The sequence below is a fragment of the Galleria mellonella genome, unplaced genomic scaffold (assembly GCF_026898425.1).
Source record: "Galleria mellonella isolate WM207_F2 unplaced genomic scaffold, CSIRO_AGI_GalMel_v1 utg182, whole genome shotgun sequence".
NCBI lineage: Eukaryota > Metazoa > Arthropoda > Insecta > Lepidoptera > Pyralidae > Galleria > Galleria mellonella.
This window is the reverse complement of record NW_026442023.1, coordinates 710468-726253: the sequence shown is the minus strand read 5'-3', so window position 1 is coordinate 726253 and position 15786 is coordinate 710468. Positions and strand designations below refer to the sequence as shown.

General features: G+C 34.1%; 1 protein-coding gene across 1 annotated transcript in view; it reads right to left on the bottom strand.

The window, feature by feature from the left end:
- LOC113522201 (connectin-like) overlaps nucleotides 1–2425 on the bottom strand; it is a 75559-nt gene extending 73134 nt beyond the window's left edge. The window contains exon 1 of the mRNA XM_031911033.2: nucleotides 2298–2425. The gene's annotated coding sequence lies outside the window, so the exon portion shown is untranslated. The remainder of the gene's footprint in view (nucleotides 1–2297) is intronic.
- Nucleotides 2426–15786: the final 13361 nt, after the last annotated feature.

Here is a 15786-nt window from a genome sequence, read left to right as displayed (position 1 = left end):
TTCCAACTATGTTCAAAAGTCCACCTTATACGAATCACAAAGGAATTCGCTTCGCATAACCTGTCGAGTTGAATAGGCCTCCCTCACAGAGTGTATAATATTAACAGACTAGTATACTTACATTGGCGGGTTATACAAATCAAACCCTATTATGATTCGTATAAAATGCATTTTTTAAACCCCATACTTGTCATAAATTTAGCGCACATGTACTTTTTTAATGGATGTTAATGGAAGGTTAATCCCATCAGCGCTACGGGTATACGTTGAAGAGGCATCAATAAAGGATGGCAAGTGAAGAGAAAAGTAAGCCATCTGACTATCGGTCTATCGTAAGATATTAATTAAAAATTCACCACAATAATTGCAAGAGGTGACAGTGTGGTGGTCAACCTGACAGGGTATATTAATAAAAACCTAGCCGCTAGTCAGTACTATCTCTTCCCCTAATACACAAATAGTATTTAGGATTGAGAAAGACGTAGGCTGCTTTTTGTCCCGTTCAATCAATAGGTAAATCCCGATTACGAAGACGAAGTCGAGACTAAAAACTAGTGGATTAATAATGTAAGTGTAACGTTAAAACTGTAATAATTAACAGTTTTATCAGAAATGAAAATAGAAAGAGCTTTTGTCCAATCGTAAGGCAGAATCCGTATCACCACAAGAAAGTGAAACTTCTGATAACCAGGTTTTCAATACCATGTTTACACTTATATAATTTTTTATATATATTATTATATTATTACAAAAGTATGTCAAACATTTGTTTATTTTTAAACAAAAGAAAATTTATTTTACTAAAAGTGAAAGGTAATAAAAAAAAAGTAATAAATTTTATTGCAATAGTTTATATTCTTTGTTACATAATGTTACAAATAAAATTTATTACACCGACAATATTTAATCACTCAGAGTTTTGTTTTCTAAATAGGCTAAATAAAAAAAAAAGAATGTATAAAATTATTTTTGCGGTAAGGTTGATGTTTAAATTGTGCACGTTCTTGCAAAGTCGTTAAGCCCGGAGCTATTTTTTCGGATTTAATAAATTAATATTGTCACCTAAAAATATATATTTTTGTTATAAAAATTAATGAAAAGGATCCTTAATAATATTATTTTAAATAATTCGTTTATCTAAAAAAAATCTGTTGTCCTTGTTTCATTAATATTTTATTATGGTTATGCCAATGTTTCTGGCTGACAGAAGAGTAAATCTTGTCTATTGGAAAAATAAAAGAATAAGAAAGAAAAAATGATAAGCTGTATTGACAACCAATTGTATTTATGAAACAAAATAAAAAAGAACAATAATAATATAATAGAAGTAATGTTTATTTAAATAGACTTGTTTACAAGCTCTTTGAAATTGTTATTTTTTTTTGTAATTTTACTGCTGGACTCTGAATATTATTATCTGCTGAGAAGAACTCGCAAGAAGCTCAACACTTTGCAAATGCAAAATAATTTTACATTTGTTTAGGTATTGTGACTAATTAGCAATAAGGTTTATGCATATATGTATAAAATAATATAATAAATATTAAAATATAAATAGTGTGTATTAAAAAAATAACATAATCACACGCCCAAAAAAATTAAATTAATCTCATTCATTTTGAAGTTTAACCGACACAAAAAAGACTAATAAATAATTTATGTGTTTCTCCTATGAAATTCCACTATCCTGTATCCATTTATTTATGAAGCTCCATCCTTAAATGTAACTCTTGATCCAATATCACATTTCGTTCATATTACATGAACACAAGTTCGTTCGGGCTCTTTGCCCGATTATCGCAAAACTATGTTTTTATTGGAATTATATTTTGGAGTTTTTTTAGCCATTTTTTCTCCTTTATTCGGTCCGTTGATAAAACAATCTTGCGTGTATCTTTTTTTTTAATTATAATAAAATATAGAAAATTGTTGCTTAAATAAACTACGAATAGCTGTGTAATTGTCGATGATCTATAAAAATATTTTTTTTTTATTTTTATAAATTTAACAAATATATATTATTATTTCAAATAAATTATTTACTTTTCTTAATATATTTCATTATTTTAAAATTATTATTATTAAAAATGTATTCATATAAAGAGTTCTTTTTACACACCAATAAATTAAATAATTATAATATACTTTATTTATTTTAAATAAATTCTCCAGTGCATAATTAATTTTAATAGTATACCAAAACATTTGTTACTAATAACTTAAAACTTAAGTCAAACTATTTTTATAAAACTGTCACAAACAAAGTGTAAAAGCGTCATATTACAAAAATATCTTACCCAACAAATCCAATAAACTTCCCACCGAAAACAATACGCTCACACTGAAAGTCCTTATCACATACAGTTCATTCAAGTACCGAAACGTCAAGTTCGTAGTAAATTCACTACTACTCGTCCATACTCTACGACGCTACGGAATCTACTGAGTTTAGGGTTCAATTCAAAATATCTTTGGCGCTCGTCTACTGAGCTTGAAACATGCGCAACATAACACCGTTGAAAACGTATTAGTTACAATACATTACCGCATCAAAAGTTTAACAAAAACAGAACGGTAATGAAATGGAGAAATGAAAACGTAAAGTTATTTTACCATTGACAAATTGTTTGCGAAATACGTGTAAGATCATTCCGTTTAGCGATACGATATTTTTTTTTTATTAAGCATAACAAATCCCTTTCGCTAAACCGTGTCCATCATCATCATTTCACAATCCCCTTAATTCTTCGATATAGAATGAAGTTAATTTATGTATATGTGTATCTGAATAAGCTGTTGAAAGGAAACAAAATCTTTATTATTCCACGCTGACAATGTGATTATAGGTTTATCCTATCTCAGTATAATCACACATATACATACCATATATGATTGATTTGATAAATAACACTGTTGTTATAATAATTTTAAACATTTTATTGTACTTGTAAATGATTTACGCTTGTGCTTTTTCTGTAAAAAAATCCTACTTAGTCTATATTTCAATAAAACAATAAAAAGGTAACCGAGTTTTGTGGAAATTATCACAGAAACACTCTCTAAATGAAATTAGGAACAAATGGAAGCATTCAAGCAATTAATTGACTCTTGATTTGTACTACAATTGGACATTAAGACTGTCTTTTGGTCGGGTTTATCATTTGTTTATTTAAATTTTAATTATTTTCTGTTGAAAATTATGAACGTACACATACATTTACACATACACACGCATGCACGCACGCACGCATGCACGCACGCACGCACGCACGCACGCACGCACGCACACACGCACGCACGCAGCCTTTCACGCACGCACGCACGCACGCACACACACACACACACACACACACACACACACACAAACACACACACACACACACATACGCGCTAAGATAAATAAGAAATTTCCGAATTGGTTTATAAATGATGGAGTTCTAAGCTAATAAACAAAAGAAAAAGACAATCGAATTGAGCACTTCCCTCTTTTTCGAAGTCTATTAAAAGCACAGATGAGTTAAAAATCTAAACTTTTTCTAAACTACTTAAAAATTCTAATAACGTAGTAAAACAATTTAGTACTCGTATTACAAAACGGAAGTAACTATTACAGTTAAATGCCAGCTAAATAAGACATAACTTTGTAGTCAAACAGTAACTATAATGTCGAGTAGCGATTAGTTGGAAATTAATTTCGAGCTATACATTTTCACAGAATACCTAATAAGCTTATTATTCAATCAACCAATATGAACATGTGTATGAATTCCCCGCAAATAAATACAGGTTTGTACCTTTGGTTAGTTTACTAATAAGGTATCTGCTTCTTTTAATTAAACGATTAGTTGTATGCATATTATATAATTTATGCTATAATTGTGATGCAATAATATATATTGAGTATATATTGAGACAATTGTATTGCAGGGAGTCAGTGGATGCAGGTGGTTCAGGACCGTTCTTTATGGCAGTCTATGGGGGAGGCTTATGTCCAGCAGTGAACGGATAATGGCTGAAATGGTGATGATGGTTAAGACATTATCATCATATCAGCCTTTAACTGTTCACTGCTGAACATTAGCTTCCCCCTTTGGGGGTTTTGCCATGCTTGGCAGGCGAATTGGCAACCGCAATCAGGCTATAGAAATGTTATAAGAGGGACGCTGCTGCCCATGTCTCGCCCTCCTTTAGTCGGCTCTGACGACACCTACGATATAGCGACAAATGAGGAAGATAAGCAAGCTGAAGTGACAATGGGCTAATCACATAGATCAAAGAAAAAAAGTGGGGGAAAAAAGTCCCCATCGGTTGTCGGTTCTTTGAGCTGCATCGCATTATTTTTTCACTATATGTTATGTTTTATATGTACCTATACACGCCAATAGATATTTTCTTCTTTCGGGATCTCAAGGTTGACTGAAAAAAATCTCTTCAAGGGATAAATACCCCTGAGTACACTGTAATTTTCTTTATAATCTGATATCTATATTAAAAGTGAATGTACAAACAAACAAACATGATTTTTTAATGGACGGCAATTGCAAATCTGCCTGTGTGCATCATTAGTGCAGCACCAGTGAAGGATAATGGGTGAGGATGAAAAGACAGGTCAGTTAGTCCATCGTGATGAATACACCTAGCATTCAACACAATGGTTTCCATGGGGAACCACGTGGAGGCCAATATGGTTAGGTGTATTGCAAGCAATGGGGCCTTTAATCTCCATTTACTAACAATCCCTTCCCCCAACAAACTTGATTATTAGCTTTTAAAAACGAGCCAATGTCAGTCAGTTCCATTTAGTGACAAAATAAATCGAAGGGAATGTGCCATTATACGAGGGTGGAACCGGGTCGCTTGTTAATTTAAGTAAAAAACCAACCAATAGTGTGTTGAGCAAACATTAATGGGGTTCCGTAGGTGTTTAAGTTTTTACTTGTCCGCTCGTGTCACCGTAGTGAGATTATAGTTTTCAGTTGTTTCAAGCATTACACAAGTTGAAACATTTTGACCTAGTACCTGATCTGGACAAATCCTTTTTCCAAAATTTTTTTAATGATAATAATGGAATGGTAACATCGTATTCTGTAAGCCAAAGTTCTTCTCTAGTGACATGTCCGGTTCTAGAGTAAAGGCATACGAGTATACAACCCCAATCCAATACATTTTCTGACCAGATTACCCTCTGCAACTGCAGTATTCTCTTTCCCCTTTTTCTCACAAATCCTTCATCCCTTTTTCCACCAATTTTTTTTACTCACTCCCAAAATCTTCCTTCTTTTTCCTCAATCCTTTCCTCCATACCATAAGTAGCGGATATGATCAAAGATGCATTTCTAAGGAGGGTTGATATGCAGATGAGCGGTCGTAAAACTCAAAGCCAATACCTTGGGTTATATGAATAAAAATGGGACATATTACGTCGATTTCAAAATTTATAAAATTGGGGTCAGGAATATGATGTTGAACGAAATGGTAACTCCGCCTGTTCCATCGGTTTACGCTGGCGACGTACCAGTAACAGATGTTAGCTGAGAATAAAGTCAGGTCAGTTGATCCATTGGGACAAATTCATCAGGACTTATTTACAATGGTTTCCAGGGTGCCATGTGGAAGTAATTTAATCCTTTCATTTGAATTATGTTAATTCTCTTAGTATACTTATATTTGGTATAATTTTATGAATTTCAAGAGAATAAGGTACGATATCCGCGGCATAGTGGTGGGCATGTTGCTTTATACAAATGAGGTCCTGGGTTCGATCCCCAGTCAAATCAATGTAAAAAACAAAATTTTCTGGGTTTACTCTGATTGTTCTGGGTTGTGCCACCAGATATCTTAGCTTAAAGATTGTATGTAATTGATTATTATAACATAATTATTCGTATTACTGTTTCCACGTTCGCCATTTAGTTTAGGGACCCCAAAAAAATCGGCACACAAAAGGCACGAAATGCATCTTTTTCATCCCCAAATCCAGAGTTATTAACATTGGGTCGCCTTTTAATCCCCTAAATACGGTCATTTTGAAAGTCGAAGCAAATGGGGGCAACTGTTTAATTATGTTTATTCTAATTTAATTCCCGACACTGCGTATTCCGAGGAGTGGCTGCTAACCACAGACGTGACAATAAATAGATGTCGCAGTTGCATAAAGGGGCTCAGGTATATTTCTATTAACAAGTGGACCTGTTTCTTTTTTGCAGCAACTATTGACTGATAGGCCAATAATATCGGCGGTTTCAAAATTAGACTTATCAGAGAAATGTTCTCTAAATACAATTAGTTCTCTAAAAACAAATAATTGAATTTACTGGGTACAGAGTCTGGGGGATATCATGGGCGAAACAGTATACTCCGTTATGTCCACGGTACTGCTCATGTCTATAGGAGACGGTTACCACTTTCCATCAGGTGGGCCGTCAGCTTGTTTGCCATTCTAAGTTGTATAAAGAAAAAATAAACATGGCAGGGATCGAGCCTACTGCTGTCAATCGATCGAATTTAATTTTTTAACGGTACTCGTATTTTCTCTAAGCGAAGATTTAGTGCAAAATTTTTAATTGATGCAAAAACATAAAAACAACAAACTTAAAAAACTTAACAAACTTTTTAAACTCATGACTTTTGAAGTCAGTCAGTCAGACTTCAGTAACACCAGAAGTAGGATTGTTTCCTTTTATTATTATATTTTATTATTTGATATGTATTGTTTTTTTTTTTTGTATGTATTTATATGTGTTGTTATTTGTGTACTATAAGTAATGCAAATATATTTATCTTTTTGGTGTAACTTGAAAATGTATGTAAATTACTGATACATTCAGTGTTCAAGAAAAAATACCGCCACCCATTCTTGACGCAGTCTCAATACATTCAACATCGTTTCTGAATACGCAAAAAGTTGTATGTATAAATTTTACATGATACGCTCCACCGCCATGACGGTTCTTGTATTTTTATAAGCACATCTGCAAGCTACGATGCGAGTACACGACACGCCTAGAAAATAAAAAAAAAACTTGCTTCGCAACGTCGTACCAACGTGCCGGAGTTTTTAATTTTTTGAAACAAAATATAACTAAGTGAGATATTTTTTAACGTCCGTGTTATGTGTCTACATCAAGAAATAGAGGAATTGTTTGCTGGATTGTAATTTTTAAAACTAGCACCGTTGGGGATTATGCTTGCGTTTTATAAATAAGCGGGAGCAGATTATTTGAGTCAAAAAGTGATTAGAATTGATACTAAATATTATCAATGATTAATAAATGATGATAATGAATAAATGATGATTGTCGTGTGGTCCCGGCATAGAATAGGCCATCTCTTCCTTTCCCGTGGGTGTCGTAAAAGCCGACTAAGGGAGGGCGAGGGATGGGCAGCAGCGTCCCTCTTAAAACATCTTCCCCCTTTGGGGGATTGTGCCACGCTTGGCAGGCAGGTTAGCAACCGCAGTCAGTCTTAGGTGATGTTTTAAGCAAGATGCTGTTGCCTATTCTTCGGCCTTTACATTTTCTTAGTTGCTTCTTACGATGCTCACGAGAAAGGAAGGGGTAGTGACACGACAGCGTTCTAAAAATACAACGTATGTAAGCTAAAATTCGTGGCGATTGATTAAGTTATTAAGACGCTAAGAGATAACAAACAAATTTATAATAATAGTAAAGATAGTGGCAATAAATATACAAGTACTTACGAGAGATCGTGACGTAAATTTTATTGAGGTGCCTTAAGAACCTTTCGGTTACAAAGTAAAGCTGGCGAACTAAAGCAAAGGTAATCTGTCCTTTCATAGAGAATCCTTCTGAGTACGTCGATTATTCTGGAAATTCCGAGAATAGACTTCGCCACACCTCGGGAAGCGACTTTAAGCTTTCTGCTGCCCTCAACTGGGATAATTTGTCAGTTCCGAGTGAAATATCTATTTTAAGAAATCGCAATCAGTATATTTATAACATTCGGGCTTTATTCTCTTGTTTTGATTTATGCAACTTGGGTCAGCGAACAAGTTGACAGCCCACTTGATGGAAAGTAATAACCTTTAGATGCGAACATGTGAACATGGATGCCACATGCACATCACTTAATGGTCAAGGGATAAGCAGCTGTCTCCCTCTTTAAACGTCACCTAAAGATAAAGTACGGTTGCTAACCTGCCTGCTAAGCATGGCATCTACTGACAAATCCCCCTCCCCCCATTGTCCCGTTCCTTATGACAGTCTATGGGAGAAGCTTATGTTCAGCAATGGACAAATAACGGTTAACGTGATGAGGGTATTATGCCTCTGTTCCTTGTAATTATTACCTGTACACCATCATATCCCACTTTTCAAACCAAACCACACCATTGCAAGTTTATGCCTGTTTCACGGCAAAAATATGCATAAACAACAATATGAACAAATCGACACATATAAGGTACCACTGATGCGTTGCTATTCCTGAAAAGTCTCTGTACCCTGTAGTTTCACTATCATGTCCCAGCCATCAAATCTAAACACAGCTACGCGGCAGAAACACAAATGAATCAGACATATGCAAAGAGACAATTTTCAACCAACTTCAAAAAGAAGAAGGCTCTAAATTTGGTTCTCGTATTTTTTAATGTTTGTCATCTTATAACTTTCCTTAGATCTAAACCGATTTGGAAACATCTTTTTTTATCTAAAAGGATTGTTCGATTTATATTAAAATTTTGCTCTTTTATTTATTTCATAGAGAACCGAATAAAAGGGAAAGGATAAGGACTTACTGGATTTCGTCTGCTGCTTTTTCTTTAGTCCCAGGACACTAGTTTTTAGCCTTTCGGAAATTTTCTTCTTTTACACACACCACACGTCATGAGTTCCTTTTTTTAACTGTCAAAAACTAACAATCGTATTTCGTGCAACAGAGGGCGCTTGTAGTTCTACAGCATGAATAGGGAGGAAGTTTTAGAAGGAATTATCGGTTCTCTAACAAGGATATACTTACATATTGGTCACAAAGAGACTTTATCAAAATCTATCCAGTAGTTTAGTTTTGAGAACTGCGTTCTGTCACAATTTAAAATCGTTTTTTCTTTTGTGACTCACAATATTTTTTCTGCAACGGTGTTCCCCTTTCGTCGCGTGTACATCGAAGTGATATCTAGAAGACGGCTTCGTGAAGTTTCAATCCAATTAACACACTCCACGTTTCATTAGACTAATTATATTTAACTTTTAACAGCTTAATTAGCAAACGTTTGTTTTAATAAGCGTTAACAAATTGACTTTATTGTTGCGGCCGGTCAGAATTTGTTTTACGCCGGAAGGTTTTCTCTGTTCCACGCGGAAACTCGAATCGTCTTTATTTGAATAGGCTCATTGCGTTTATCAACATTCCAATGAAAGGATTGTTAGTAAGGGGAACTACACTTATACCCTTTAGGTCGACCTCAACACGATCCTTCCTGGAATCCAACATAGTTAATTTCTAGTGAATTCGACACGATTTGCTAAATGATCTGACTTCATTCGCACCTATTATGGAGTCAATGCAGTCACCCATTAAACAAAGTTATTTAATCTTATAGAGGCTTGTTTTAATTGAAGCATTTGGTGTTCCATTGTTCCTGTCTACTTTAATGGGAGACAGACGTGACAGATATGTAGTTTATTTTATATATATATCCTGCCTTTGTCGAAGGCCAAGCTGTTGTTAAAAACCGATCTTCGGTGATAAATGTATTATATTATAAATGTAGTATTATATTGTAAATTATGGTAAACAGCAATATAATACACTATGCTTTGTTCGTGTAAATTACAAAAAAATAGCAACTTACGTGGACTGTCTGGGTAGCAAAGTTCATTAAAATTTGTTTATCTACATATTTAAGTATGATTATAAAAAAAATATATGTTATTATTTTATTTTTCATCATATTTGAAAAATGCATGGATGTATAGGATACAATTGCGAAAAGGTGCATGCGACTCAAACATTTGCATAATATAAATAAATAAATAAATATAAATTCTTCTAGGCTTTTTTAAAAATTCTAAACTGAGAAACATAACAAATGGTTCATTATGAATAATCATGAAGATTTCAAAATGAACACAGTCAAGATAAAAAAAATAAAGTGTGTGTTTGTGTGTGCGTTCGTGAGTGAGTGCGTGCGTGCGTGCGAACGTGCATGCGTGCGTGCGTGCGTACGTGCATGCGTGCGTGCGTGAGTTCGGGTGCGCGTGCATGAGCGCATACGTGTATGCGTGTGCGTGCGCTTGTAGGTGTGTGTGTGTGTTAAATAAATTTAAATCTAGTAACATTGCAAACGAAACAACAACAAGGAATTAAAGGATAGATCTTAAAAGAAGTTTTGTATCAGTAGATACTCTTGCAGTTAGTCTTTGGTATTATTTTAAAGGGGCTGCTGCACGTCCCTCGACTATTAAACTCTTTTAGTCGCCTCTTACGAAACCCACGGGAAAGCAAATACCCAATGTATAGCGGAACCACATGGCATAACTATTTACTGGCAATGATATCACAGAACATAAAAAAAACCGTTAATTAAATATTTCCGTTGCAAAATTTCTTAAAAATGTAATAAAAATATTTGTAAAAACTAATTATCTATCTACTGATTGTAAAAGTTACTCAAAATACTCGGAACCAATTTTATTGAACATTCAAAGCTACTTAATTAAGCTTATCTAAACGAACAGACTTCACAACAATTATCAACTTAGTTCCTGTACACGAAATTTATAACATTACGCGAGAGATTACAATGAAATTTAAAGATTTCCTTTTTAATATATACCTATAATTTAATATAATAACTGTAACAAACTTACAAGGTACTTACCCTGTTATAAACAGGAACTTAGGAATAAACAAATTGAATGTAATTACTTTTTTTTTTGGTTAATTTTAAAAAGAATGATGAAAGGAAAGGGGTTGTTAGTAATGAAGTTTGACAGCCCCATTGCTAGCAATATTAGGTCGACCTCCACGTGGTTCCCTCTGGAAACCATCGTGAACAATTCTTGTTGAATTCGTCACGATGGGCTAACTGGCCTGCTTCATCCTCACCTATCAGCTTTCACTGGTACCCCGCCGGTGTATACCGATAGCGTGGGTGGGGTTACCATTCCATTATCACCCATAAAAAAAATTTACTATATATTTATATTTAATCATCAAACATCAAATAATTTAATCAATCAAACAATCAAATAATTTATTTGCGTAAACAAAGATACAGTTATAAATTGAATTCTGTATTTTACGTAGAATGCATACATAACATGTTTTAATAATAAAATATTTTATTTGTAAATGCACTTAATTAGTAATCGAATTAATACTTTTAATATTACATTATTCTTTTGTATTTACAGTGCTGTGCAATTTCCAAGTCATTATATTGTTTATAGAATAAAGATGTTTAATATTGAAAAGGTCACTATATTTTTTTTTATACAACTTAGAATGGCAAACAAGCTGACGGCCCACCCGATGGAAAGTGGTAACCGTCGCCTATAGACATGAGCAGTACCATGGACATAACAGAGTATACTGTTTCGCCCATGATACCCCCCATGCGTTGCCATTCCTGAGGACTCAGGTGTTATTCATCTGTACCCAGTAAATTCACGCCATATCCCACCGTTCAAACCGAAACACAGCCATGCAAACACAACTGCTTCACGGTAGAAACACTAATGGGACAGAGGTACCCGAGCAATAGAATTTTGTACAAAGTCTCCCTCTGGTAAATGTTGAAAGGTAATTGTTTTGATAACAATTTGTAACAGTTATTGAAAAGGTATATGAAATCATTTAATAAAATAAGTGACTGAGTTTTATATATGATCTCAAAACTTTTTGTAGCGGAATAATTGCGATATAAGACTTGGCATTTTTAGATTTTATGTTTTTGATGGGATGTCATTTCTTTATATAAGTAATCACCATTGTCTGTCTCGGATAATATAATTATGGGTATCTTAGCATAAGGTAAAAAAAGCTGTATTTTATTATTTAAGGAAAATTAAGTATCTGTACATATTTAAATTTTGCTCGACGAAATGAGCGCATGTGTTACATTATAGCAAAAAACGACAAATATCTCTGACTACTCTATTAGAAATTTATAGTATGAGCATATTTATTACTAAAATTAATTATCAATTTCGCAGACAATTATATAAAATAATGTAGTATTTAGAAATTTCTTAAATAATTTTGTTTTGGTTTTTTATTTAACTTTCTTTATGTTTATGTTTATTTTTATGTTTAAATTTTTCACTAATAGTTGCAACCTAATAGCTTTGTTGCAGTCGCATTTATTATTGGATTATGCTGTGTGCACATGTTGTGGCAAGTTTACCTGATACCCGTTATGTACTTGCATATTATAATTTAAGTTTTTATTTGTAAACTTCTGTTATGTGCGCCTAATAAATAAAAAATAAAATAAAATAAATAAAATAAAACTTTTGATGACATTTTGAGTAGCTTCGTGAACACAACATCACGTTTCAAGTATAAATATTTGATAAATGTAAATGTTCTATTTCTAGACATGATATTCCTAATCCAGAAAATACAGACTTTAGTTCTGAAGAATGAAAGTTTGCCTGTAGGCGTATCGTTGTAGACAAAAGCGACCTCCTGTGGTTATAATATAAAAAAAAACAGTTCCTGACTCACGGTATTTCCTTTATCTATGCTCGGGGAGACTAGATTTGGTGCAATAGAAAAGACGTAGCGTTTTTAACAATGAACGTAAATAAATAAAAGATTATATATAAAGAGACCTTTACTATAATAATAAACCAAAATGGTTACATAAAGTGTGGTTTTAAAGAAATTTTCCCCCGCGGTTGCTCAGACTGTGGAACGAGCTCCCTGCCGAGATTTTACCAAGAGACTGGCTGTGAAGTTCTTCAAAAATGGTGTATTAATCGTTCGGCTTGCCATCGACATCGTTCACCCTTATACCTTACAGCTGAAATGGTCGCGTACAACGCGGTTTCAGAGATGTTTTCTCCCACGAACACTCAGGTTATGGAATGAGCTCCCTGCCGAGGTTTTCCCAAGAGACTACAGCATGGGGTTCTTCAAAAGGAGGGTAAAGAGGTTTATTTAGGGTCGGCAACGCGCGCGTAATACCTCTGGTATTGCAGGCGTTCATAGGCTATGGTAACCGCTTACCATCAGGTGGGCCGTATGCTTGTTTGCCTCCTCAGTGGTATAAAAAAAAATTTCTTGTGGGGCGGCAACGCACACTTGCTTCCAGTCATCAGACGGGCTCTATACTTGTTTGCCATTTTAATGGTATAAAAAAAATTTAAATGAGTTTGATGAAAGAGAGATTGTTTGTTACCTTTTAGAGACATAATAACTTAATTAATCGAAAGTGGTAACCGTCGCCTATAGACATGAGCAGTACCATGAACATAACAGAGTATACTGTTTCGCCAATGATACCCCCCATGCGTTGCCATTCCTGAGGACTCAGGTGTTATTCCTCTGTACCCAGTAAATTCACGCCATATCCCACCCTTCAAACCGAAACACAGTTATGCAAACACAACTGCTTAACGGTTGACACACGAATGGGACAGAGGTACCCAAGCAATCTACTTTTGTAGAAAGTCTCCCTCTGGTGAATATATAGATATTATTAATTGATAACCTATAGTTAATATATCTATTATTGGGCCTATATATGTGTAAATACTGTAACTACAATATATAGGTACTACCATATATCACTAACTCTTACATAACACAGGATATCTCAACTTGAGAGCTAGGTAATTGTGTGATACTATTATTATTATATTTTATTACGTACATACATACATACACACATATCTGTCACGCCTGTCTCCCATTAAAATTAGCAGAAACAACGATAACATATTCTATTAATGCGTAGTAAAGTTTAATCTTTGTGCCAGATCTAAAAGAATCAACTTTGAGGCCAGGAACAAAGGGAGGCTCGACACTGGAGGACATGCCACTCCAAGCTTTGTCTCAGGAGTATTGTCTAAATATGACCATAGACAATATTAGGTGGGTAACTTTGATAGAAATTGCTGGACTAATAACGTCTAGATAAAGCCCCTCTCTACAAACGTTTTGACAAAACCAGTATAACATTTTTTTTTAAATGGCGCACTTCTAATTTAATGCAAATTATTATGTAGGCGATTACTGACTTCTATAATTGAAACCGTCATTTTAATCTGTATTCACTATCATCATCATCATATTAGCTTTTAATTGATCACTGCTGAATATAAGCCTCCTCCTTAGGAGGGAGGGGGGGGCGGACTGGGGGGTTGCCACGCTTGGCAGGAAGAATCAAAGAAATCCCTTCAAAGGACAAATCCGCCTGTGTACCTTGTAATTTAAATGAAAGCATACGCCCCACTTAATGTTAAGCTGTTACCGTAGCCTATGGACGCTTGTTACACTGATGGGATGGGATGGAACGTCATGTGAGTCGACAATGCACCCTTAAGAAACCTTAATATGCCCTTTTTGAAGAACCCCATGCTGTAGTCTCTAGGAAAAGCGTCCGCAGCAAGATTATTTCCAAGTGTTCGCGGTAGAAAGCTCCTGTGAAATCGCATTGTGCGTGACCATTCTGGTTCTAAGGTGTGAGGATGGATTCCCTGCCATTTATATTACAGATAAATGTACAAAAGTATTTAAATAAATAAATTTCCAAAGTTCTAAACTGATTTTAATAATAGTTTCAGCAATCAATAAGGTTTATTCCTTTATTAGCTAACTTCTCATACTAACTCAGACCTTCCAACTGTACGGGAGGTTAAAATTTTTGTCTCTTTGGAAAAAATATTTAATTTCACTGGTAAAATACTTGTTTTAAAATAAATGATTTAAATTTCACACTGTAGATAGTGCACTGACCTCATAAATAATTGTAGAGCCATTGTTTATAACTCCTTTGTCTAGGTTCCATAGTGGCATGTGAGTAGCAGTTAATTGTTTTTCCCAGTTAATTATGGTGGTTTGTGGTTGTAGTAGTATATGTTATTATTATGTGCACACAGTGAAACTGAATAAACATATTGCAATTTGCATACTCGAATTGCAAATGACAAGACAGATGCAATCATGATGATTGTTATGTACTACGTGCATATAGGATGGACAGTTGTGACGAGTCATTCTATAAGCTTACATATCTTGAAAATTAAAATTTCGCATTCGATATCACTGCCAAATGTTTATAATAAGGTCTAATATAGGTACATATATATTATATAAATATAAACTAATTATATACATATTATATACATATATACCAGCGTAAAATTTAAAAAAAAATTCATGATATTAAGATTGTACGATACATTACTTTAATTTTTTTTTTTGCAAAATCCAACAATTAAAGCTTTTGTTTACTCCAATACAACCATTTTTTCAACAATTTAACAGCTATTTGAAATTTCGCCGAAAACTTAGATTTTTTTTATGTTTTAATTTTTCCGCATGTGTATGTATAAGAAAGAGAATGCTGAGTGAGTGACTAACTGACCCACATATGAACGCACAGCCAAAATCAATAAGCCTAGAATCTTGAAATTTTGGAGATAACGACTTTATATAGCGTAGGTAAACAATAGGAAAGAGCTTGTGAAAATTCTATCCCTAAGGGGGTGAAACGGGGGTTAAAAATTCGCATGGAATTTCGTCAGTTTTGAAGTTACACATGAAATTTTAGATTTAGACTCTTGATTCAAAACAAAAATTAATATATTTATTCAC